Raw genomic sequence first — 26370 nt, 5'->3', positions numbered from 1 at the left:
TAAATGGTTTATATAACCATAAAAAACTTGATCCCTACTATAGCTTCAAAATCTACTTTTTCCTAGAAGACCTTGCCATAGCAGTATGATATCTGAATAATTATTTTCAAAATATATCTTAATCTCTAAACTAAAAAGTGGATAAAGAATATATATATAAGCAATTAATAAAAAAGGAATATAAATAACTTACTAGCATTAGAAAAATGTTTAACTTCACATACTAAAAAAAGGAATGTAAATTTAAATAAAAGAGCCAATGTGTTAGTAAGGTTTTAGAGAAACATGCACTCCTATATAGGACTGATGGAATTTCAAATTAATAAGAAACTTTGTGCAGGCCAATTTGACAATAATTTAAAGAAAATAACACACATGTATTCCTTTTGATTCAGAAATCCAACATATCAGCATTTATCCTAAGGAAAAAAATCATGTATGTATGCAAAGATTTAGCTTCAAATATATCCTTAGCTTTACTGTTCATGATGACACAAAAATATGAAACAACCCAAGAATCCAATAATAGAATATCACCCAATTAGTTATTTAATAGTATAGCATTACAGACATTAAAATATGTTGTAAGAGAATAAATAATGCCATTGGAAACATTTATGCTATATAGTATACTTAATAAAGAAGAAGATTGAAATTGTATGTATAATATGATCCCAATTTGGAGGCAATATAGTTTTGTAACTAAAACCCCAGTTTAGAGTCGGATAAATGAACTCCAGTTTGGGCTGTATCATTTACTGTTTGTGTAACCCTTAGAATGTTACTTTAACCTTTCTGAAACTCAGTTCACTATAAAATGGGCTTAAGAAACTTCCAAATTTGCAAGGCTTTTGTTAAGATTTCAATGAGACAATCACATAGGCTTTTAGCACAATGCAGGAATATAGTAAATGTTCAATAAATGTTAATTATTATCATAATTCTTATTATGTAACATGCATATTTCATGTCACATTTTATATTATCTGTTTTATATTATATGCATATAATATGTATATATTATATTAAATATATGTTTCTGACCAAACATTCATCAAAATTTTTCAAGTGATGGTTTCTTAGTGGTGGGATGTGGATAGTTACTTTGTTTATTCCTGGATTTTCCTTCAGTGGATTAATATAACTTTCATAATAAGAAAAAAATAAAATTACATAGGTCAGGTTAGGCTAGGGATTGTAGCAGTAATATTCAAACCCTGAAATCTCACTGGCTTAATTCTCACTTCTGCAGGTGGCTCTCCGGGGAAGCACGTGCCAAGCAGTGATAAGAGTCTGTTTACAGCATGAAGTTGCATGTGCCTTCTAGATCTCCATCAAGGGGAAGTAAGCCAGGAGGGCCCTCTGTGGCTTTTACTGCCTCAACCTAGAGGAGATACATGTCCCTTCTACTCTTAATCCATTGGCCAAATGAATCATTTGGTCCTTCCCATCTGCAAGAGGGCTGGAAAGTGTGGGGCAGCACATGGATATGTGATAAGGACTAAATGTCTCTCCCACAAAAAGTGATAAGTAAATGAAACCTAATAAATGTTTTACTACATTCAGAAGTGTTTTTCAGGAGTTCACTTGGCAAATTTGAGTTCTCTAATATTTTGAATAGAGTACAAATTACAACATCTTTTTAACTTTTTCCCTAGACAGGCCCTCCCTAATGGCTATGACTGGAGAACACTGAGTTAAACTGGCCCCCAAGAGAGACTTCAAGTCAATAAACATCTCTGGCCTCAGGGTCCTTATTTGTGAATTCTTTCTAAATGTCTTATCCAGCTAAAAACATGCCGCCTTCTTAAATCAATATTCCTGTCAGCTGACAGTTTTGTTTTTGCTCTAACTTCCATTTATTTAAGCAACCACATTTTTTCCATTGGTAACATTATTGTCACAAACCTAAATTAAATGTCATGTGATATTTATTTTTGCAGCTTTCTCATGGAATTCTGTAAAATAAAGACAAACAAATATATTCACAGGATGAATAACAATTCCTATCAGCTTAGCTCTTTCAGCAAGTCAAGCCTTTTGGATTACATGTATGGCTGGAATGGGGTGAAATTTATACTTTTCAGTAGTTGATACTTACAACTACCCTCCAAGGTAAGTATGATTGAACTAATTCTATTTGTTGTTGTTGTTTGGCACAGCTTGTGGTATCTTAGTTCCTTGACCAGGGATCGAACCCCTGCCCTCGGCAGTGAAAGTGCAGAGTCCTATCCACTTGACTGTCAGGGAATTCCCTGATTGTAGTAATTCTAAAGACAAAGTTCACAGCTGGTAAGTGATCAAACTACGTTTTGAACTAACTAAGGTACTCAATCCAGGCTTATGACATTTTTGTACTCAACCTTCCCCCAGTAGAGTTGGGGCTGCACGGAAGGCAAACTTCTACCTTTACTCTCTCAGGGTCTTTTCTGTCTGAGAAGTAAATTGACCTAAGACAGATCAAAAGGAGAAAAGCATGCAAATTTATTTAATACAAGTTCTACTTGACATAGGAGTCTTCATAAGAAAGAAGACCCACATAAATGACAAAACCTACTTGCATTGACATTAGACTGAACAAAGAGGGGCAATTGTGAAAAAGTGACAAAACACTTTGTGGAGAAGCTAAAGAAAGATGAGAATTATTTTAACAAAATCTGTTTGTATAGACTTCTCTCATTTTCTCATCCTTGATGATAAGATTGTTACATGCTTTCTGGTATAAAGAAGACATCTTTCACATAGGAATTTCATCTCATGCTTTTAAGAAAAAAAAAAAAAAGGAAGGTCAGAGTATTTTTATTTTATTGCTGTTTTTCAAGTGCCTTTATCTCAATATAGTCAGTATGCCAGAGTGGCATATTTTGAAGTGGCATGTTCTGAACTCCTTCAGGGCCAAGTTAGAACAGAAATACTGCTGTTTCATTTTAATTAAGTCAGAGACTTGGGAAACTCCCCTCAATCATTCTGGGAAAAACTAGGTCATGTTACTGTAGATAGTCTTACTCAGAAGAACCTAAGAAAACTGCAGTGTGCGAGTAGCTGCAAAGGAAAATGGTAACAAGGCTTGCACCTCCCGATTATTTTAATTTTCAGCAAAGGGGTTCATTACTAAAGATGCAGTATTATATATATCTTCTTCAAGGACAGGGACCATATCTATATCACTCACTGATCTTATAAGCTATTAGTGCTTAGCATCTTAAGACCCATTTGAAAGAATGAAATCATGTAGGCTTTCTTCCAAATTTTCCCAGCAGAACACAGTGAAATTTCTAGCAAACAACTCAATTTTTACGTAACAAATCCTAAATATAGCTTTCTAATGTGAAATTTATGACTTTTGTCACTAGAGGCAGAGAAAAAAATCAAAACTATAGGTCATCATCCAAAGTTGCGCCGTTCATAAGAATATAAAAAAGCAAAGCCATCCACTAATTAAATGAAAAATATTCTCCTCTGAGAGAAAGCAGATTGGAATATTGGCAAGACTCCTATGTTACATGATTGTGGAATGTCACATCATATCACTGTTTTTGAATGTTGAAAATCATACTACTAGATATCTCACTTTACGTTTGGATAGAACCACTAATGTTAATATTATACAATAGTTCTTGGTATAGGTGTGGTACATATGGGGAAGAAGTACTTGACAAACATTTTTTAGATACTTCTAAAAGCCCAACTTATGGAAGAAGATTTTTTTTTTAAGCTAGCAACTATATTATGAGTCATGATACAGACTATGAAATGTGCACTGAAATCAATACTGATAAATCAGTTATGTGCTAACAAAGCCAGGTGTTGTCCAATGAATAATAAAGGATTATGTCAGAATGTCAGTCCTTATGCTGCTTTGCTGTTTTAGTCAACAATGTATGCCTTCTGATATTAGTTTAGTATTGAACAAATGGTAAAATTAAGAAGAGGATAAAACCAAAGCCATTAAGTATATACTTTTTAGGAACTGTGCAAAACAACAAATAACAACATAGATGATGAATCAACCCTGAAATATGAAGCAGCTAAGTAGAATGGTACACTCAAGAGTTTGTGAAATGAGTAGCAAATGATGAAAATATTTATTCATGATGGTGATCATTCTAGTAAGTATGATTTCCATAATTCAGTTGGCTTGCTCAAGTAATATGCCTCAGCAATACAGCAACATCTTAAATAATTTCAACTTATAATTTAAGGGCTAAAATAGGAAAACTTTTAATTTGATATGCAATATAATAAGATTTCTAAAGAAAATTGAGTTGTGATGCAAATGCTTCAATCATCTAGGGTCTGACTCCTGATATTAGTGATTTTCTATACTTATTAGTGAAAGAAATCAACAACAGTTTAGGGCAATATACAAACTACTTCAGCACATAAAGGAATATACTTCTAAGTTGCCTATAACTGAGGAGTAAATTGAGGATCCATTTGCTTCTACTTCTCAAGTTAATAACATTTTATCCGTCCATATTTTTAATGTGGTATGTGCAATGACTTCGTATCTTCCGTGAGAAATCTCTCCATAATTTCAGGTTAATGTTTAATGTGAAAATATGCAGAACCACCTTACAGAGTCATGATGCATTTGCTGACATTATCAAAGACCTATAAAAATGAATTATAATTTTCTAACATAAGAGAAATAACTTAAGAAAAAAACAACATCTGGATTTGGGACTGACTCAAGCTATACATCACAGAGCAGAAATAGATATAGCAGTGAAAGTTTGAAGACAATTTCATCCCTCTTAATAATTTATTACTTTTAAAGATTGTATTTTATTACGTACACCTTTGTTTTTCTCTGAACTTTATGTAAAGCTGATAGTCCCCATATACACTAAAAGCCCAGATTTTTAAGGAAAAGAGAAACGTAGATAGTTTGGCTAAAGCACTACCATGTGTCTTTGAGCTCCTAAAAAAAGTGTTATTTTTAGCAGGATGTAGTTAAATGCCCTTCTAACCAATTACCCTGGTGACTAACTTTCCACATTTATGTGTTTACTCAATTCCCTGAGCTAGAGATTACAAACTCCCTTAGACTTTTCTTGAAATTTCCATTCACCTTCTGACAAGCTGAAGACAGTAATCAGAATCTGACTAATGTTTCCTCATAGGGAAAAAATAAGGAGAGCATGCTGACCCAAGCTGGCAGAATCATTCCTTTCCAGAAGATACTCAGGTTTAAAAAGAGAAAATAGCAGAATCCTTCTTTCTAGTCTATGAAGTAATTCCTCCTTAATAATTAGCCCAAAGTATGTTCAATTTAATCTTTTAAAGGTTTGTTGGCAATGTGAATTATTTTAATGATGATGAGGAATACTTTCACAAAGCAAACCATTTTTAATTTAGTAAACAACCATCCACAGCAAACAGGTTTTATCACATCAAATAATCCTCACATTACCTAACAACCCAAACAACAACACTGGACATCTTATTATTAACAATCTTAATATATCAAAGGACACTTCAGTTTGCTGCTGGAATAATGTTTTGTGGTTACACTTCCATTTTTCTCCTGGTGGGATAGCAAATTCAACTGTTTATGTAAGTCACTGCCAGGGAAGTGCTTATCTCATCACATAACCTTTTATTTCTGAGGTCTCACCAAATGGACCCAGAGTTGTTTTACAACAGAAACGAATTTTCAACTGAAGCATCTTGTGATGACTTTGATTGGGGAGACGAAGACACACACACACATATAAACATCAAAAAACCAACTAAATTAGATCAACAAAACTTCCATGTTTTGAAAAAATAAGTTCCCATTAGAACTGGACAATGAGCTAGATTTCTGAGGGTCAAATATATTCAACTTTCCTCTCTACCTTGTTCTAGTACTTTAAAAAAAAAAAAAAAACAGGAAAGAAATAAACAGAGAGAAAGCTGGACTAAAATTTATTTTCCTCATTTGGCTTTCTTCTAACAGCCAAAACAAGTTGAAAGCTTTTCTATTCAAAATGAGATTGCTTTTGCTCCTAACACAGAGGGACTTCTTGCTCTTTTATTTCCCCAGCTCTTTATAGGGCATTGACTGTGGGCCACCTCCCAGCTTCTGCTTGCTCAGGCATTTTGACATACACAAATCCAAGGTTAGGCCAGCAGGCTGGACAGAAGCTAAACTCCTACCCCAGCCACACAATGGGATTCCCTATTGCTTTATTCAACCTCAGCCCATCCTATCTGGCCCTTCTCAGGGCTAAATTCTTTCAGATCAACATAATTTATTTCCAGGATTTTTAATTTTTTTTATATCTTAACCCCCTCCTCAAGGCTTCCACACATGGTGACCTTCATTCATTTCTTATTCTTTTCTAAACCCACCCTCAGAAGAAAGCGACAATACAGTCCCCCCAAGTTCCACGAGTGAAAGATTATACAGTAGAAAAGGCCGCTGGAGTAGATGCAGCTTAGCCCTTCAAGCCAGTGCAGTATTCACAGGGCAAAGGGAACGCAAGTCTCCTGGTACTAGCAGGCGTTGCTTCCCTCGGGCACTTAGGCAAAAAAAAAGAAAGACTATGAAGAACCTCTGTGGAGGGGAGGAAGTGAGGAAAGCCTTTTGCGTTTGTGTTATCCACAGGCTTCATGGCAATTGATTCGGTTTTGTTCCTGAAAAAGCTTTCAGTGTAGCAGAGAACATGAAGCTTGGTGTTTGCTTTGTTCAAGGTTAACTTTTTACAAGTCTGGTTTCCTCCCACTCACTCTGCTCTGCCACGGAGTTTTGGCATATAAAGCATTCCAAAGCAAAATAAAATGAAATGAAATAAAGCCTCTGTTGTCTGCTCCCAAGCTTGTCCCATTGGCAACTCTCCTGTAGATGTAATTTTCTATCAGTTATTCTGCCCCAGGGTAGAATACCAAGTCCAAATGAGAGGAAGGGGAAAGAAGTCTGCCTGGAATCACCTCTTTACTAATATCTGTCAAGGTTCACTTATGAGCATCCCTTCCTCCTTATGCTGCAAGGACTTTTCTTTTTTTTTTCTCCTCTGCAAACCTGACTTGAAGCCAAAAACTCCCAGCGAGGAAATATTTTCACTTAACTGTGCAAAGGTCAGACAAAAATGTGGTAAGGGCATTTTATTTTTCAACGCATATTAATTTCAATTTTGCTCCCCCGCAGAGCCTTTTGAAAAGCAGTGGAAGCCAGTGCAGCACCTTAATGCAGATTCCTGGGAGGCACAGTTCACCATTCCGTGGGGCTGCAATGACCTGAGTGGTCAAGGGCGGAATTACACGGCTCAGAGAACTTAGCCAGTTTCTGTGTTGCTGTTGTCCTCCTATGGTGTCTTCTCAGTCTTTTAGTGGAAGTAATCTGTTAAGTGGTTAATTTTAAGTGAGGAGCTATATCTAACCTTAGCCCAATGTAAGTGCTCCAATAACCATTCTACAGCTTGCATCTGTGAAACGTGATGAAAATTAATGAACACAAGAATGATAGGTAAAATGTCCAGGGAAGAAGAAGTTGCTTATGTTTTTGTCAGTTAGTTTAAAAAAAACAAAAAACAAAAAACTTTTTTTAAGCCATTTTCTCTTCTTTTCTGGGATAACATATTCTTACTTTCCCAATCATAGAAGAAATCTATTTCTTGTTCACCAAACTAGACCTATTACTGTGTCTTCCTAAGTTTTACCTTCACCATATGAAGGGTCCTTTTATTTAAAACCAGTTAGTTCCTTTATTATGAGCAGTAGGGAATTTGGTTATTCATGCCAGTGATTAAATTGCCAAATCCCATCCAACCCAAAGAATAGTCTCCAACCACCACTGGTTGAGAATGATTCCTGGGCAGAACTCCAATAATAAAGAACTTTAGCATATGAAAAGATTATGAAGGTATAGCACAAACAGAAGGTCTATTTCAGTACTACTACAATAGTTTGTTTCCAATGTATTTTTAACCAAACACCTTCTCACCACCCTCCAGCTACTTCAGGCAAGCCCCCCCCCACCCCGGCCACCTCGGTGCCAGTGTGCAGAAAAGGAACAGAGGCTTGTGTTAAGATGCAGGCATTTACACTTATGTGGCCACTGAAGACTCAAGATATATTTATATAAGAATTCTACTTCTGCAAGTTACATTCTCATAGAGGAAATGGAAATCCCTTTTATTGCTTTGGGGTTATGCTATTTTTACATCACGTGCGGAGCTGCTTTTTGAAATCTTCAATAAAACTTTTAGATTAACAGCTACTGTGTACAGTCTAGCCCTAAGGCAAAGAAGGATGGAAAGATCAGGATTTCTTTTTCGTTTAAATCTCACTGTTAAATCATGGGAGCCAGCTGAGCTCTTGGGAGCACGAGAAGTAATCATTTTAAATTGATATCCCTTCATAAATTTACCTAAATCTGCTTTTATCAGACATTAAAAGTGGAATACATTAGTAAGTTGTTTTCATTCTACTATTTGGAATATATAGAACTCTTTCGAATGGCAGTTGTGTCAAACATACTTAATATAAGTTGGCTAGGTGTCTATTTTTTAAAAAAATAGACTTCTGAAACAGGGTAAGTAGTATCTTTTATACATTGCTTCTATTTTATCTTAAGAAACACTTTAAATTCATGGCTCACTTTTGTCCCTAGGGTGAAAACATGAAACACTGTTTATTACCTGTGGATTTTAAGTTTTGATTTTGTCTCTTCTAGAAGAAAATTAGCACTTTATTATTATTATCAGCAGCAGAAGCAGCTATAGCAATAAATGTGTATTGAGAAATTACAGGTTCTAAATTCTATTCTTGTCTTGTAAGTGCTAATATAAAAAGGAGAAAACACATAAGAGAAACTAATCTTCCCTAGTTAAAATGGAATGCTCAAGTGTGACATATAACATAGAAGGGCTTCTTCCCATGTTTCCCAACCTTCAGAATTGGAGAAGACTTAGTGAAAGAGCTAGATTTGAAGTATACCACAATTTCTTTTCTAAACGACTCCCTTTCTTGTCACTACATTTAATATATAAAGGGAGATGGCACTTACTATCTTAGATTAATTGTATCTTTAAAAATATTTATTTATTGATTTATGCCTTTCAAAACTGAATTGTGAGAGTCGATTCATGACTTTCAGAAGTCAGGGGTTTGTTCATGCCTACGTAGGACAAATAATATTAAGCAAACTTCATGCATTGAAACAATTACCTTTTGTAATAACCTTGAATTGTTGCTGTTGTTTAAATATAACACCAGGTTATTTATCTTTAATTTTTAATGATGAATGAATGTGTCCAATGACTAAAATAATGAGGGTATTTTGAACTGTGGATTGGAAATTTTTTATATCCATTCTCTGTCAAAAGAGAAAAGACCAGAAGCAATTTTAGTGTATGTAATTTTTGATGTAGCACAAAGATTTTCCCCAGTATTTTGCAGCAGACCTAAGTTGCTTGACCTGCCTGAGTCTGTCTCACTTGGCTAGAGATGGCCTGTCAAATCCATCAAATACTGATTGGAATAGATTACTGAGTTGATGGAGCACCGGGATTAGGCCCATCTTCCCGCAAAAGCCTCTGTAATCATGATGAGAGGTTATTGTTGCCTGGGAGCTCAAAAGAGACAAACTACATTGCACACAAGGATCAACTGGAGCTTTCTGTAATGCAACGGACATTGAACAACAGTACTAGTCACGACATGTGCCGCTAAGCCCACTGAACATCAGAAAGGTATGTCTAGCACTCATAAAAAGTACAGCTGGAGCGTTTTAACAAAAGTAATAAGTTTATATGAAAAGTTTCCAAATAACTATATCTTGTCCTGAAACAATGCTTGAACAATGCCTGAAACAGAAATTCAACGTTTTATTTTTGGCTTTTATACAGAGAATGCAATATCTTTTAAGGCAGTCTTTTAATTTGATTTGAAATATAAATTATATTATCTACTCATAAAAAAGGATATATAAATATGGATAAGTATATAACAATTGTTCAAACATAGTGAACTTTGGCTTGGAAAAACTAATATTGTTGGGATTTTACTGGGTTAAAGCCAGTGACAGAAGCTTTTCATAAAATCAGCCTTGTTGAATGTTTTAACATAGGATGTATGATTCAGCTCCCTTTAAGGATACATTACTTGAATAAATTATACCAGCACTAAAATGCATGACATGGAGGGTTAAAAATACATTTTCCCTGAACTATCATTAATGTGACATTTTTCTTTCTCCCTGACCTCTAGAAAATTGACTTTTTATTATGTCTTACATATCTGTTTTCTTTTAGTTCATGAATGAAACAGGACCACTTTTTAAAATAAATTCAGTTATACAGCAAGGCCTGTGTACCCTAACTGAAAGAACATGTAAAATATGACAAATCCGTAAAGAGATCTGACCTCTGAAATGTATAGAACATTACTAGTAAGATCTTCTTGTACAATGTACTCTGATGATAGAAAAGCCAAAATGATATTTTCCATATTGTCAGAACCATGGCATACACTAATAGAAAGGGTTTCTGCCAGGCATAGGATTACAGAACTGCATTTACTTTCAACACAAAACCCTAATCTTCCTAGTTAAAGAATGTCAACTTTTCTTGTACAGTAGAAATTTGAGAGATTTGGGCATTACAAAAATGAAATACATTTTTTTATAATCATCTGTGGTCTACAATTTCTAAATTTTAACATTCTGATATTAAAGATAACATGAAATATAATAAACATAACCTAGTTTGGAATCTGTTAGATATACTCTAGGAGCTCTACATATATGTTTTCAAAATTACTCTTCCCGAAGTTTTCTAAAGTAGACATTACTATCTTTATTTCATAAATGGGGAAGCCAAGGCTCAGAACACTTGTTCACAATCACAGAACTGGTACAGAGAAGCTAAAATTCAGTTTAGTTGAATTTAATTGGATGAAAAGAGCCAGATTAGAAAAGTTAGAATAATTTTTCTCTATGTTCTCAGAGCCATTGTTTTTATATGAGACTGGATGTGACTGTTCAATAGGCATTACTGTAAAAAGAGAGTGATACAATGGAATATTACTCAGCCATAAAAAGAAATGAAATGGAGGTATTTGTAATGAGGTGGATGGAGTTAGAGTCTGTCACACAGAGTGAAGTAAGTCAGAAAGAGAAAAACAAATACAGTATGCTAACACATATATATGGAATCTAAGGGAAAAAAAAAAAAAAAAAGGTCATGAAGAACCTAGTGGCAAGACGGGAATAAAGACACAGACCTACTAGAGAAGGGACTTGAGGATATGGGGAGGGGGAGGGGTGAGATGTGACAGGGTGAGAGAGTGTCATGGACATATATACACTACCAAATGTAAAATAGATAGCTAGTGGGAAGCAGCCGCATAGCACAGGGAGATCAGCTCGATGCTTTGTGGCCACCTAGAGGGGTGGGATAGGGAGGGTGGGAGGGAGGGAGATGCAAGAGGGAAGAGATATGGGAACATATGTATATGTATAACTGATTCACTTTGTTATAAAGCAGAAACTAACACACCATTGTAAAGCAATTATACTTTAATAAAGATGTTTAAAAAAAAAAAAAGAGAGTGAAATTACACTTATTTACTGCTGTGGTCCTGCCTCATTTTGTACATATGAAACTACATTGTGACTGACTTCATGTCAATCGCCCCCTTAAAATCTATGACTAAATTGTTATGCTCTTTAAAATGACTTGGATTGTGTCTTGTTCATTTTTGTATCCCCAGCACCTAACAGAATGCTTGATTTACAGAAAAGAATACCTATATGAATAGATGAATTACTGCATCAAAAAATAACTGCTTCATTTAGAAGACTGAAAAGGAGGACTTAGAAAAAATCCAATCCAAAATTAGTTCTAGAACTGTTAATAAGAAATTAACCACAGAATAGTGACCACAGTGCTTGCTAGCTTGCCAGGTTTATCCATCTCTACTCTTTTCTTGCCAGGTTTATGTCATTTCCATTCTGATTACATAGTCTCATACACCAAGCACTGTTCATATCACTGAATTTTGTTTTCTGAGATTATATCTGAAGTATATAACAAATAACAATCACTTTGAGGTCTTTCATGGATTTAAGAATTCACTTATTTACTTACTCCATACACATACTTACTGAACACTTCCTGAGTAACAGGTGCTAGGGACACAAATATGAATAAAATACAGTTCTTACTGATTATAATCTCACAGTTTAGCCATTGGAACAGCCTGCAAAACCATAATTCAATGGTTTAAGCACTACAGAAGTGAGTTCAAGGAGCTGAGGAAGAATGAAAGAGGGAATAATCAGAGAAGATATGTGAAATGGGTCTTGTTAGAAAAATGCGAATTTACCAAAAGAAAGGGGTAAAGTAGAACATTCTAGGAAAAGGGTTAACGACATTTAGGGTTATCCTCACATAGGTAGCCATAGGAGGCTAAGTAGATATGTGGACACATCCGAACACAAATGGCACAACATTGTCTGAAATTTTTTGAACTAGCCCAGGTTGTACTTCTGTGTTTGACGCTTATCTGCTCCTTCTGCTTCTTGCCTTGCTTTCCTCTAGCTTTCAGAACTTTAATTTCTCCTGTACTAGCTTCTGACTCTCTGTGACAAATTTCATGATTGATATCTCTGTGATCCTACTATGGCAAAACTATCTTGATTAGATAAAAATCAACCCATTACCGTACCAACTGGAAAGTTGTATAGCACTCTGCTAGACAATGCCTTTGCTCAGCTCCATGTAACAGGCACCAGATCTCAGTTGGCCTTGGACAAGTCACTTCCCTTTCTGTACCTTGGTTTCATTACTTAAAAATCATCTGCTTCAACTCTTTGCTCAAATGTTGCCTTTTACACAGACTTATCCTGAACACTGCATTCAGTAAGGCAAATTGCCCTTTCTCCCCATCACCCACACACACAACCCCAATTCCCTTTATCCTACTCTATTTTTTTACAAAAAATTTCCCTAGCACTTATAATCTTCTATCACTCAATATGCCATATAATTTACTTATGTATATATTATTGTGTAGTAAAGAATTTATCCTTAGGACTTCCCTGGCGGTCTGGTGGTTAAGACTTCACCTTCCAATGCAGAGGGTGCAGGTTTGATCCCTGGTCAGGGAGAAGATCCCACATGCCTCGGGGCCAAAAAACCAAAACATAAAACATAAAGCAATATTGTAAGAAATCCAATAAAGACTTTAAGAATGGTCCACATCAAAAAAAAAAAAAAAAGAATTTATCCTTGCTCAAACAGATCTGGTCTTTACCCTCAGCTCCTGAGAGGTAATCTCTAAACCCTTGGCATACTCTGACTAATGAAAGTGTCTTTGTTTACCTGGGGGCTCTGAGCCATGCAGGAAAGTCTAACAATGTGATTTATGGTGGGGACTTTGAGTCACACAGTATCAGCTCAACCCCACAGGAGCTGGAGACTGAGGCGAGCCAAGTGGGCTGTTGACCCCTTCCATCTATGTGATTGAACCCCAATAAAGATTCTGGACATTAAGTCTCAAATGAGCTTTGCTACTTGGCAATACTCTGTGCTTATTATGACACATCACTGCCAGGAGGAGTTAACCGTGTCCCTGATGCCAGCAGGAGTGGACAGCTGGAAGGTCCATGTTTAGAACCCTCCTGGACTCTGCCTCATCCTTCTCTTTCCTTCGCTGATTTTAATCTGTATCCTTGCATTGCAGTGAACCATAACTGTGAGTATAACAGCTCTCAGTGACTTCTGTGAGTCTTTCTACTGAATTATCAAATCGAAGAGTGTCTTGGGTCTCCAAACTTGCAATTGGTATCAGAGGTGAGGCTGGTCTTGCGGACTATTCTCTAGCTTGGCATTTATGTTCATGTTTTACTATAGGTGCCCTTCACTAGAACATAAACTCCATGAGGTCAGAGATCTTTGTATGTTTTGTTCACTAAGCTATCCCAAACAATTAGAATAGTGCTTGCAGAGAGTAGCTGCTCTATAAATATTTGTTGAGTAATTGGGTTGAATGTATTCTACTGGCTGACTTCTGCCCTGTCTTTTACTTCTATTATTAAATGACACAGAATTTTATGATTTTGTCACATTACATCATCTAGTTTCCCATTTGAATTTTAAAATTCAATAATGCAAAATGGATAAGAGCCTTCTTTTAATATTTTCAGAGAATGGAGGGGGAAGTTTTAAAGGAGGCTTCTGACTTTTGTGATATTTATGGAAGCTGCACAAAAGCAGCAGGATTAAGAGAATGCTCACTACTCCTCTAATCGACTTTGTCTGACTTGCTGATATGTTAATCTTTCTTCACATATGAATCATAATGAATGGACACAAATAAATACATATCTACCAATAGGTAAAAGGATCTGTAAAGAGAGATTTAGAGAAAGGTAAGCAGACATAGGCACAACCATGTCACTCTGGCACATAAACAAATGTTAACATCTGAAAGGTCACTGAAAATTTTGCCCAAGGAAGGTGGATGCTTTGGACGTCTTGATAATTAAAAAATGTAGTTCTTTGTGCAGGGATCTAGCTAAGCAGCTCTATAGAATTTCAAAAGAGGAAATGTGAACTTAAAGCCCAAATCAAAGAAGAAACTATTCACTTGTCTTGGTCTACTGATTTCATATGTTCATGGCAAGGAGATTTTTTTTAAAGCTGTTAATCTTCTTCATATTACATTGATAGTGTAAAGGCTGAGAGAGCACCAGGGATGTTTAGAGGCCAATTCAACTACATCTAAATTACTCTGCCTAATAAAATGTCACAACACGTGTGCTTATATGTGACACCTGACCCCACCATTGCTGAGTCAATTAATCTGTTTTCAGGTACATTTAAAACAATTTCCAAACATCTATGCTCTCAGTAATAATTCTAATCAGTTATTTAGACAACCTATGGATACAGAAGCATTCTAATTTGACTATTACTGCTATGTACACATGACTATGGTCCAGAACAAAAATACTGCATTTTTCTCTGGCTTGACACATACCTATTCAATCCTTGCATTCCATTTCTTCGATAATAACACTAATTTACACCTCATTACTGAGGCTAAAATAGTAAATACAAAAACATTTTTAACTCAACCTCATATCTCAACTTTTTGAGAAAATCCTTTTGATTTTATCTTCTAATATTCTTTGTATTTACGTGCTCCCTACTCAATTCACACTGCCATTGTTTTTCGGAAATCGATTCACATCTGCCTGGGTTATTGCCATGGAATCAGATTATTGTGAAGCAGATGTTTTGAGCCTGGTTCCTTTGATGCAGCCATTTCGGCAGCTGGGAAGTTTTAACGTTACCGCTCAGGGAAGTTTGAACGTGAAACATTTTGTGCTTCTCAGTAAGCACAGTTAGCCAGCTAGTGGAAATCAACCCCCAACCAGAGATGTGATGGCAAGAAACATAGATGGTATACAGCATTTTGGTAGAAATGTGGCATATCCAATCATAGTAAACCACTGAAATAACTGGTTGTCTTGATACTCCTGAGCCCAACTGGAAGGCAACAAGGCAGGGAGTTGGCAATGAACCAGAAAATGAAGAAAGGACACGCTGACACAGCTGACAGAGAAATCAGCCACTTCTTCCACATCCTAAGATCTGCAACCCATTTTTTAAAAAATTTTTAATTAATTAATTTATTTTTATTTTTGGCTGCGTTGGGTCTTCGTTGTAGCGTGCGGGCTTTCTCTAGTTGTGGCGAGCGGGGGCTGCTCTTCGTTGTGGTGTGCGGGCTTCTCATTGCAGTGTCTTCTCTTGTTGCAGAGCACGGGCTCTAGGCGTGTGGGCTTCAGTAGTTGTGGCTCACGGGCTCTAGAGCACAGGCTCAATAGTTGTGGTGCACAGGCTTAGCTGCTCCAGGGCATATGGGATCTTCCCGGACCAGGGATCGAACCTGTGTCCCCTGCATTGGCAGGCAGATTCTTTTTTTTTTTTTTTTTTTAATTAATTAATTAATTTATTTATTTATTTATTCATTCATTCATTCATTTATTTATTTGTGGCTGTGCTGGGTCTTCGTCTCTGTGCGAGGGCTCCCTCCAGTTGCGGCAAGCGGGGGCCACTCTTCATCGCGGTGCGCGGGCCTCTCACTATCGCGGCCTCTCCTGTTGCGGAGCACAGGCTCCAGACGCGCAGGCTCAGCAATTGTGGCTCACGGGCCCAGTCGCTCCGCGGCATGTGGGATCCTCCCAGACCAGGGCTCGAACCCGCACACCCCGCATTGGCAGGCAGACTCTCAACCACTGCGCCACCAGGGAAGCCCGGCAGGCAGATTCTTATCCACTGCACCACTAGGGAAGCCTTCTGCAACCCATTTTATCTGCCAATAAACCCAATGAGGCTTTGGAGATAGGCTGGGGGCATAGACTGCTAGATAATTCTCTGTTGAGGACAGGTTTTAACAGTGAAGGAAAAAAAAAAAAAAAGATTTTCACTCCAAAGACTTGATTTTCACTCCAAAGAGTTCTGGTTGAAAGTAAGTTCCCAGAAGATAGAATGTGAAATACATACAGAAAACTCACCGGTTCATACTACCTATGGTGTGTCAGAAGATGGGGACTTACACAAAAGCTCAGGACTAGTGAGTATGGTAGAGTAAAAATCCCAACTATGTTTAAATGCTGTTCTCTACTTTTCTTGTTAAGAAGGAACAAGTGAACAGGAGTAAAAGCTAAAGACCGAACGGACTTTAGTGAGAGAGTTTCATAAAATGGAAGTGCCTTCAGGAAATAAGTTTTGGTGTCAATGATTGTGATTTGTACATTTAAGGACATTAGGGCCATTTTCCTTTCCCATAGAGAGAGGGGCCATCTCCAGGCAGCCATGAGTCAGCAAGAGCAGCAGCCCACAAAACAGCAGCAGCCCAGGAAAGCTTGCTCATGCCAAAGTAGAGTGGTGGCATCCTGAAAGCAGCCACTGAGAGTGTATGGGAGGTGGAGAACAAAGTTTGCCAAGATCAAAGTCATGTCATGGTATGCACTGTTAAAACCTATCCACAACAGAGAATTATCTATCAGTCTATGCCTCCAGCCTATCTTCAAAGTATCATTGGATTTATTGGCAGGTAAAATGGGTCAGGTTGTTTCAGGTTCATCTTCCTAGGTCTACCATGTGGCTGTTTCTACTCTAGAGCCTTTCTGCTTCCTCAATCACTACCCAGAGAACAAAGTACTCTCTGTACTTGAATCATCAGATCTGTCTGGAATTTCTGTTAACTCCAATGCCAAGATAGAACCTAGATAAATGTCTGAACACAGGGCTTCCTTTTCAAGAATGCTTTTCACCATTCATTGTTGATTCCACCTCTGACTCTCCAACTTCCCATAGTTCAGGGAATCTTTTCTAATTACAGGGAAAGGAAACTTTGCTTTGAGTTGCCACATGTTTTCATAGCTTGAGTTCCCTTGGGTCTTATGATTTTGAAATCTAAACCATTACTCTGCTTTTCATTGTAACAATCTTTTCCTAAGGCATATATGTGGCAAGTTCTGACTCCTGACCAAATGGGAAATAGGTCAGGTTTACAGGAAATACAAAAGGAAAAGCCACTAGTTATTATTTCAAAAATATTATCCCAATATAATGTAAGGAATTTGCTGTTAAAAGGAAATTAAAGCTCCTCTCCAACTGTCATAATACAAGAAAACTGAAGAGAACTCAGATGCCAATGAGAACAAAGAATATGTTCAGATTAGAGAGAGTGAGAGCTACATCATCTTATCACACACCAAATTTTGTTATCATTCATATAACAAATACTGAGTGAGCACCTGAGTGCCTATTCTGTACCAGGTTACAGTCTCTGGGGATACAGCAATGTATGAAATAGGCAAAATAATAAATAGGCAAAAAGTAAAATAGGCAAAATAATCCCTGCCCTAACAGAGCTTATACCCTTTTGATAGGAGACAAAAATTAAGCAATATAAGTAAGTGAAATGTAGTAAAATAATGTTAAATATTATGAATAAAACAAGCAAGGAAGGGAAACAGAAGACTAAGAAGTATTCGATTTTAAATAGGCAGGTAGAAGAAGGTCTCATTTGAAATAAATATATTTAAATGAAGACATGAAAAAAGTGAGGGAGAAAGTCATGTGGATTATAACAGTGATGATAACTAAAGATCTCAGTTATTGGTCATTTGCTACTCAATTATGCATTGGGCTAAAATTTTTACATGTTTTATCTAATTTACTCTTGATAACATCTTTATGACCCAAATATAGTGATAAATTCCATTCACAGATGCGAAAAAATTTAGAATGAATTTCTAATTTCACATAGCTAGTCCATGACAGAGCTTAAATTTGAACACACTACTACCTGATATAAAGTCTCTGAACTTGACTGTGATGCTCTTCATGTGAATAATTTTTATGCCCCAGAGTCTAGAAAGATGTTCAGTCAATTCCTGAAGAGACCCCTTTGTTATTCACTAACTTACTTGAATTCAGATAATTGCATTTAATATGTCTTTATTGTTCTGTTCGTTCACCTTTCAGTTTGTACAAAGTCTATCCAAGGTCAGTGTCCCCGAAGTGTTTCAATTTTGGCTGCCTTCTAGTCTTCCTATCCAAGGCCAGGGCCTTGGTTTAATCTGCTACTACTCATTGTTTTGAGGGCTGGAGAGCTTCATGATGCCCTTGTAATGAAAGACAAGAAAACTGTTTTCCCAGTGTTCTCATGGGTTTTTTTAGAATGTAGCACTGCTCTTTTGCTTATACTGATCCCTGTTTCAGCATAACTTCAGTGTGTGATTAGATTGAAAGACTCCCTCCCTATAAGGGGTGAGTAAAGAAAAGACCAAAGGAAAGAAAAGAGTCAAAGAATTAGATTATTCTATATTGAGTAGGCAGCTATTATTTTGAGAAAAAATTGGAAGGAAGCAACATTGTCTATAAAAATTAACTGTTAAAAGAGTAACAGTTCAATCCAATACGCTCAGAGTAACAGTAAAGTAATAGTGGTACCCATTCTAGAATTGTGCTTCAACAAAGCTCACTCCTGTCTGAGACCACTGCATATTCATTTTCATGTATATTATCTTAGATCCTCATGATTCAATGAATATGATACACCCAATACATTAAATAGTCTGAACTCAGCAGGACACAAATTTGGAATTGTTATATTTTAATTCAATCACTACTTTCTCAATCCTGTTCCTTTCTACGTACAAACAGCTCAGAGATATATCAGCAATTGTATCTCTTAAGAAGATATCCAACCAAGAAATGACTTACCAGTTTTTCCTGCTTATAGTCATTTCCAGTCTCTTAGTGGTTCTCTTGAAATTTTTTCCCTTGATTTAGGAGTTCTGCTTAGGGTCCAGTGAACAAATGGAGATTATTTAGCATAATCTGAGACATACTGTCCTCAGACGTTAACCACAATTCTGAGACAACAGCAAAAAGTCTATTCAAAACTCTGTAAAAAAAAATATTAAAATTATTTTGGTTTCAGGTAATGGTGAAGTAACTTACATCAGAAAACTCTCCTACCAATAACAATTTAAAATGCTAGACAAAATATTATAAAACCACTATTTCAAAGTGCTGGAGACTAGGTAGTATCTAGCAGAGTTAGGACACTTGAAAAAAAGTAACTATGTAGAATGAGATCCATTTGTTTTATGGTTGTTGTTTTTTTCTTTTACCCTGGAGGGGAGTCTCTAGATCTGCTGAGCTAGAGGATAGAGCTTCATAGAACACAGTAGTTTTGTTGGGATGAGTGGTCAGAGGTTGGAATTGAAGGCTTCTGGAACAGTATAAAATTAAAGGGGAAATCCTATAAAGAAGAGACCCACAAATAAGAAGATCCAAAATCTGAGTACTTAGCTGACTCTTGAAATGCATTGGCCTAGAGAGAAATCTAAAAGGTTCAGGGAAAACAAGAGCTGTAAATTTAAAGAAGCTGATCGGTGATTTCAGAAGCTGCCTGCCACTTGGAACACAGAGTTAGGAATCCAATCAGCCAGAGTGATAGAGACTTGATAAATACGTTGAGTTATACATTGAAATCCTATTAAGACCGCAACTTAGGAGTAAAGATCACATCCCAGAACTAAGGGATATATCCTAGTACTAAGGGCAAAACTGAAATAAACCCATACAACAAAGCCTAAAACCAAGTCTCTTTTTGATCATGTGATCTCCCAGTAATTTAACTTCCTGCCAACATACAATGCAATGTTCTTCAGAGAAGGAGAAAAGTAACTGGTCTGTACAATGCATTATCTACAATGTCTATTAATCAACTATTACTGGACATGCAAAGAAACAAGAAAATATTGCCAATAGTTAAACAAGAAATATCTAATAGAAAAAGATCTAAAGATAACCCATATTTTGAAATTAATAGGCAAGAATGTTAAAACAACTATGATACATATGCTAAAGAAGGCATAGGACTATTTAGATATAATGAATAAAGAGATAAGAAAATTTAGGACATCTATTAAAAATGTAAGGAAAAGACAATTTGATGGAAATCCTTGAACTGAAAAATATAACTTGTGAAATAAATTTGCTAGATGTGATCAACAGTAGATTGGATACAAGAGGGAAAAGAATCAATGAATCTAAAGATAGGATAATAGAAGTTATGCAAACTGAAGCAGAGAGAAGAAAAAGGACTGAAAAGAAATAAATTGGCACCAAAGACTTAGGGATAGTATTGAATGATCTACCATATGTGTAACTGAAGTCTTAGAAAGAGTAAAAAGAGAATGAAACAGAAAAAAAAATTTGAAGAAATATTGGCCAAGATTTTTCCATGTATGATCAAAACAGCAGCTCACAAATTTGGAGGAGCTCAGCAAAACCAAAAAATATAAACACAAAGAAAGCCACAACTAAGCTCTTCACAGTCAAACTGCTTAAACTGAAGAAAAAAGAAAAAGAAAAAGAAAAACAAAAGCCCTAGAAAAGAGAAACATTATATTCAAGAGAAATACAGTAAGAAACAACAGAAACCAGTGAAAAATAGAATGACATCTTTTCAATGCTGAAAGAAAAATAAAACTGTCAACAGGAATTCAACATCCAGTGAAAATATCTTTAACAACAACAACAAAAAAAGCAAAGTCCTTTTTCAGATAACAGAAAGCTAAGATAATTCACCAGCAGACTCATAAGAGATGCTAAAGAAAATGTGTCATGTTGAAGGGAAATAATATCAGATGAGAATTCATCTCAACAAGAAGGAATGAAAAGCACTGGAAACAGTAGATATATGGGTAAACTTAAAAGACTACTTTTCTTCCTTTTCTTATTTTTTAAAGATTATTGACTATTTAAACAACAATAACAGTATATTATAGAGTTCACAGCATATGTGTAAAGAAAATACATGACAACAATATCTCAAGGGACAAGTGGAAGTAAATGAAACTATTCTATTTTAATATCCTTACATCACATGTGAAGAGGTAAAACATTAATTCAAAGACTGAAAAATTAAAGATAAATTATAATTACTACAGCAAACATATAAGAGAATACGAAGAGGTACAGTTTAAAAAGCCCTTAGAGAAGAAAGAATGAAATACTAAAATGTGTGTGTGTATAAATATATGTGTGTATTTATGTATAAGGTGGCAGGAGAAAAGAAAGAAGAGCAAGGGATGAAGACACAAATAGAAAACAAATATTAAGATTATGGATAAAGCCAATTATATAGAATTTTTATTTATTTATATGAATGGAATAAACACTCCAATTAAAAGGCAAAATTGATTTAAAAATCATTAGCCAACTAAATATTGTTTTCAAAAGATGACTTTTAATAGAAGCACATAGATTGAAAGTAAACTGTGGGAAAAGATATATCATGCAAACAGTAAACATAAGTAAACTCATGGTTCTATTAATCTACCAAAAGTACACTTCAACACAAAGAGTATTACCACAGATAAAAAGGTTTACTTTATAATATTAACTTGTCAATTTATCAAGAAAATAATAACAATACTAAATGGAAATAGAGAAACCCACAATCATTGTAGGAGATTTCAACATCCTTCTATCCAGTGACTGATAGAACAAGTGAGAAAAAATTAAGCTGAAATATCAAAGATTTGAACAAGACTATCAATAAACTTGAACTAAATTACATTTACAGAACACTCATACAAAAATTTCTTAATTCACATTTTTTTACAAGTACACATGTAACATCCACCAGGAGAGACTATGCACTGGGCTGTAAAATAAGTTTCAAAGGATTGCAATCACACAGAGGATATTCTCTTACCATAATGGAATTCAGTTATAAATCAACAATTAGATAACTAGATAATCCCCAAATATTTGGAAACCCATCAGTAAAGCAACAAGTTAAAAGAAAGTTATGTAATATTTCTAAGTGAACGTTAATGAAACATCATTTTTCAAATTTCAGGGAATGTTGTGAAAGCAGTTATAAGAAGGAAATTTATATCTTTAGATGTTTGTATTAAAAAACAATAAAGCTACCTTCATAAGAAGCTAGCAAAAGAAAAGTAAAAGAAAATAACAAGCAATATAATAAAACAATTTTTAAAATTCAGAATCAATAGAATACAAAACATAACAAAAATAGAGGAAAATCAACAAAGTGAAAACTTGGTGATTTGAAAAAATACAACAAAACTGGTGATTCTCTAGGTAGAAATGATGTATTATTTCATATATACATATATTTTTTCATCTTACAAACATATATATATTTATATGTTTGTAAGATGAAAAGTAATTTACAAGGACCAAAAAGACCAAACTGGGGTCACTCAGCATACTGATTTTGAGATAAATCTACGTTATTAGATGCATCAGTAGTTCATTTCTTTTTATTACTGAGTAGTATTCTGTCATATGAATATGCCACATTTTGGTTAACCATTCACCTGTTGATGGATATTTGAGTTGTTTGAACTTTGAGGCTTCCATAAATAAAGGTGTTATAAACATCTGTGCACAAGTGTTTTTGTGGAATTTAGTAAATACCTAGGGGCTTAAAGACTGGGACCCATGCTAGGTGTATGTTAACTTATTAAGAAATGGCAAAACAGTTTTATAAAGTGACTGTAGCATTTTTACTCCTATTAGTAATGTATAAGAGTTCTAGTTGCACCACATCTTCACAAATACTTGCTTGATATGGTCAGTTTTTAAAATTTTAACCATTCTAGTGGGTGTATACTGATATCTAATTGTGATTTTAATTTGTTTTTTCCTGGTGACTGATTTGAACATCTTTTCTTCTGTGAATTGGCCATTTGCATATCCACTATGGTGAAGGATCTGCTCAAACTTTTTGCCAATTTTTAATTTTTTGCTTATTAGTAAGTCATACAAGTTCCTTTTATGTTCTGGATATGATTTCTTTACAAAATATATATATAGCTAATATTTACCCCTTTACAAAGCTAAAGTTAATATTTTAGATACAATATTCTGGTTGCTGCTTCCCACTTTTTAACCCCAGACAATAACATAAAATTTGTGGTTAAAATGAAAGTATTTTAACTCTTCTATTAGATTTATTTCATTCAACAAATATTTACAGATTTCTCTAAGGTATAATATTCAGCAAAACATTGCCAGTACACATAAATCAGAGTTTAATTTTCAAATTGTTTATGTTTATGTTTTATTGTTCCTATAACATGCTCTTATATCACTATGATAAAATTAACATGCTACATTAAAAATACTGTATGATTAGTTTGCTAATGGGATAAGGATATGCACTAAGTATTGATTAATGTATTTCTAAAAGCCCTACAAAAATTGCAATAAAGGGAATAAGAATTTGCAAAGTGATTTTTTTTTTTCATCTTGGAAAAATCCCTGAGGTGTCATCATCCCACATGTTTGTGTTTATTTTCAAAATGTTTGATGATTACCTTACACCATGCTTATTATGCCAGCATATATAACATTCAGAAATAACTGAGATGGTACTAGAAAGTATGTAACTATTAATTGGAGCTATATGACTTAACTGCATTTTAGTTTGTCTTGGGAACTATAATTTAAAAAAAAAAAAAAAACCTTTGAGTTAGATATTAAGTTTATCATTCTCCTGAGCTTCCATTTCCTAACCAAAAATAAATAAAATAATATTTCTTTCATTATTTAAATACAGGTATAATTTACACACATAAAATTAACCAATTCTAAGTTTGATAAGTTTTAGCAAATATATATGTATTACATAACATTAGAGAAAAGAATTAAGGAAGCTCCTCCTGCCATGGAAATATATAATATATTCATAAAATGGAATACTTAATATTGTTAAGATGTCAATTCTCTACAATTGACTTATTCATCAAGTGCAATCACAATAAAAATTTCAACAGAATTTTTTATAGAAATTGGCAACCTGTTAAAATATTTATATAAAGAGTTTACATGCCATGTGGAGAAAATGCAGAAAAAGCATTTGGCAGAATTCAGCATTCATTTATGGTTTAAAAAAAAAACCCTCTGCAAACTAGAAATAGATAAAAGGCACCTACTAAAACCTATGGCTAGCATTAAACCTAATGGAGAAATGTTGAATACTTTCCTCCAATGATAAGTAACCAGGCAAGAATGCCCACTCTCACCACTACTATTTAACAGTTATTAATGGTTCTAACCATTGAAATAAGGTAAATAACAAAATCCTTAAAGGTCAGAAAGGATAGAGAAAAACAGTTTTTATTTAAAGGTAATTTGATGGTTAAGTAAAAAAACCTAAGCAACTATACGAAGTAATATGAGAAATTAGTAATGTCACAGGAGGTAAAGGGATATAAAACCCTTTTGTTTACACTTTTACATACAAAAAGCATTTTTACATACTATAAGCAAATAATTGGAAAATGAAAACTTTTAAAATTCTATTCATGATAGCACTGAAATTATAAACTCTTCAGGAATCAATTTTAACAAAAAATGTATAAGAGATTTTCATTGAAAACTGCAGAAAATTAGTAAGAAGGATTAAAGAAGAGGTAAAAAATGGAGAAATTTACTATTTGGTCGGAAGATTCAATATTGTCAAGATGTCTCCTCAAACTGATCTATAGATTAAATTCAATTCCAATCAAAATTCTAGCAGGATATTTGAATAGGAGCCAGTCTACTGATTATTACTGTATCATTTTTACTGGTAAGAATTTTTTTATGATTTAAAAGTTCTAATTTTATTTATTTATTTTTGAATTTTTGAATTTTGTTTTATTTATTTTTTTATACAGCAGGTCCTTATTAGTCATCAATTTTATACACATCAGTGTATACATGTCAATCCCAATCGCCCAATTCATCACACCACCACCACCACCCCCCCGCCACTTTCCCCCCTTGGTGTCCATACATTTGTTCTCTACATCTGTGTCTCAATTTCTGCCCTGCAAACATGGGATACATGTGTATTTTTGAATTATGGTTTTCTCTGGGTATATGCCCAGTAGTGGGATTGCTGGATCATATGGTAATTCTATTTTTAGTTTTTTAAGGAACCTTCATACTGTTCTCCATAGTGGCTGTATCAATTTACATTCCCACCAACAGTGCAAGAGGGTTCCCTTTTCTCCACACCCTCTCCAGCATTTGATGTTTGTAGATTTTCTGATGATGCCCATTCTAACTGATGTGAGGTGATACCTCATTGTAGTTTTGATTTGCAGTTCTCTAATAATTAGTGATGTTGAGCAGCTTTTCATGTGCTTCTTGGCCATCTGTATGTCTTCTTTGGAGAAATGTCTATTTAGGTCTTCTGCCCATTTTTGGATTGGGGTGTTTGTTTCTTTAATATTGAGCTGCATGAGCTGTTTATATATTTTGGAGATTAATCCTTTGTCCGTTGATTCATTTGCAAATATTTTCTCCCACTCTGAGGGTTGTCTTTTCGTCTTGTTTATGGTTTCCTTTGCTGCGCAAAAGCTTTTAAGTTTCATTAGGCCCCATTTGTTTATTTTTGTTTTTATTTCCATTACTCTAAAAGGTGGATCAAAAAAGACCTTGCTGTGATTTATGTCAAAGAGTGTTCTTCCTATGTTTTCCTCTAAGAGTTTCATAGTGTCCAGTCTTACATTTAGGTCTCTAATCCATTTTGAGTTTATTTTTGTGTATGGTGTTAGGGAGCGTTCTAATTTCATTCTTTTACATGTAGCTGTCCAGTTTTCCCAGCACCACTTATTGAAGAGACTGGCTTTTCTCCATTGTATATCCCTGCCTCCTTCGTCATAGATTAATTGACCATAGGTGCGTGGGTTTATCTCTGGGCTTTCTATCTTGTTCCACTGATCTCTGTTTCTGTTTTTGTGCCAGTACCATATTGTCTTCATTACTGTAGCTTTGTAGTATAGTCTGAAGTCAGGGAGTCTGATTCCTCCAGCTCCAT

At 35.0% G+C, this 26370-nt stretch overlaps 1 long non-coding RNA gene across 1 annotated transcript in view; it reads right to left on the bottom strand.

Annotated features, from left to right (window-relative positions):
- The window catches only part of LOC309658891, a 275005-nt gene extending 250187 nt beyond the window's left edge, over nt 1–24818 (bottom strand). Inside the window, exon 1 of the long non-coding RNA XR_014262445.1 lies at nt 19236–24818. This is a non-coding gene — a long non-coding RNA (uncharacterized lncRNA). The remainder of the gene's footprint in view (nt 1–19235) is intronic.
- Between the last annotated feature and the right edge of the window lie 1552 nt (nt 24819–26370).

This window comes from Balaenoptera physalus (assembly GCF_965194825.1).
Source record: "Balaenoptera physalus genome assembly, chromosome: 3".
NCBI classification, from domain to species: Eukaryota; Metazoa; Chordata; class Mammalia; order Artiodactyla; family Balaenopteridae; genus Balaenoptera; species Balaenoptera physalus.
Note: the sequence above shows the minus strand (reverse complement) of the source record. Positions and strands in the feature narration are given on the sequence as shown.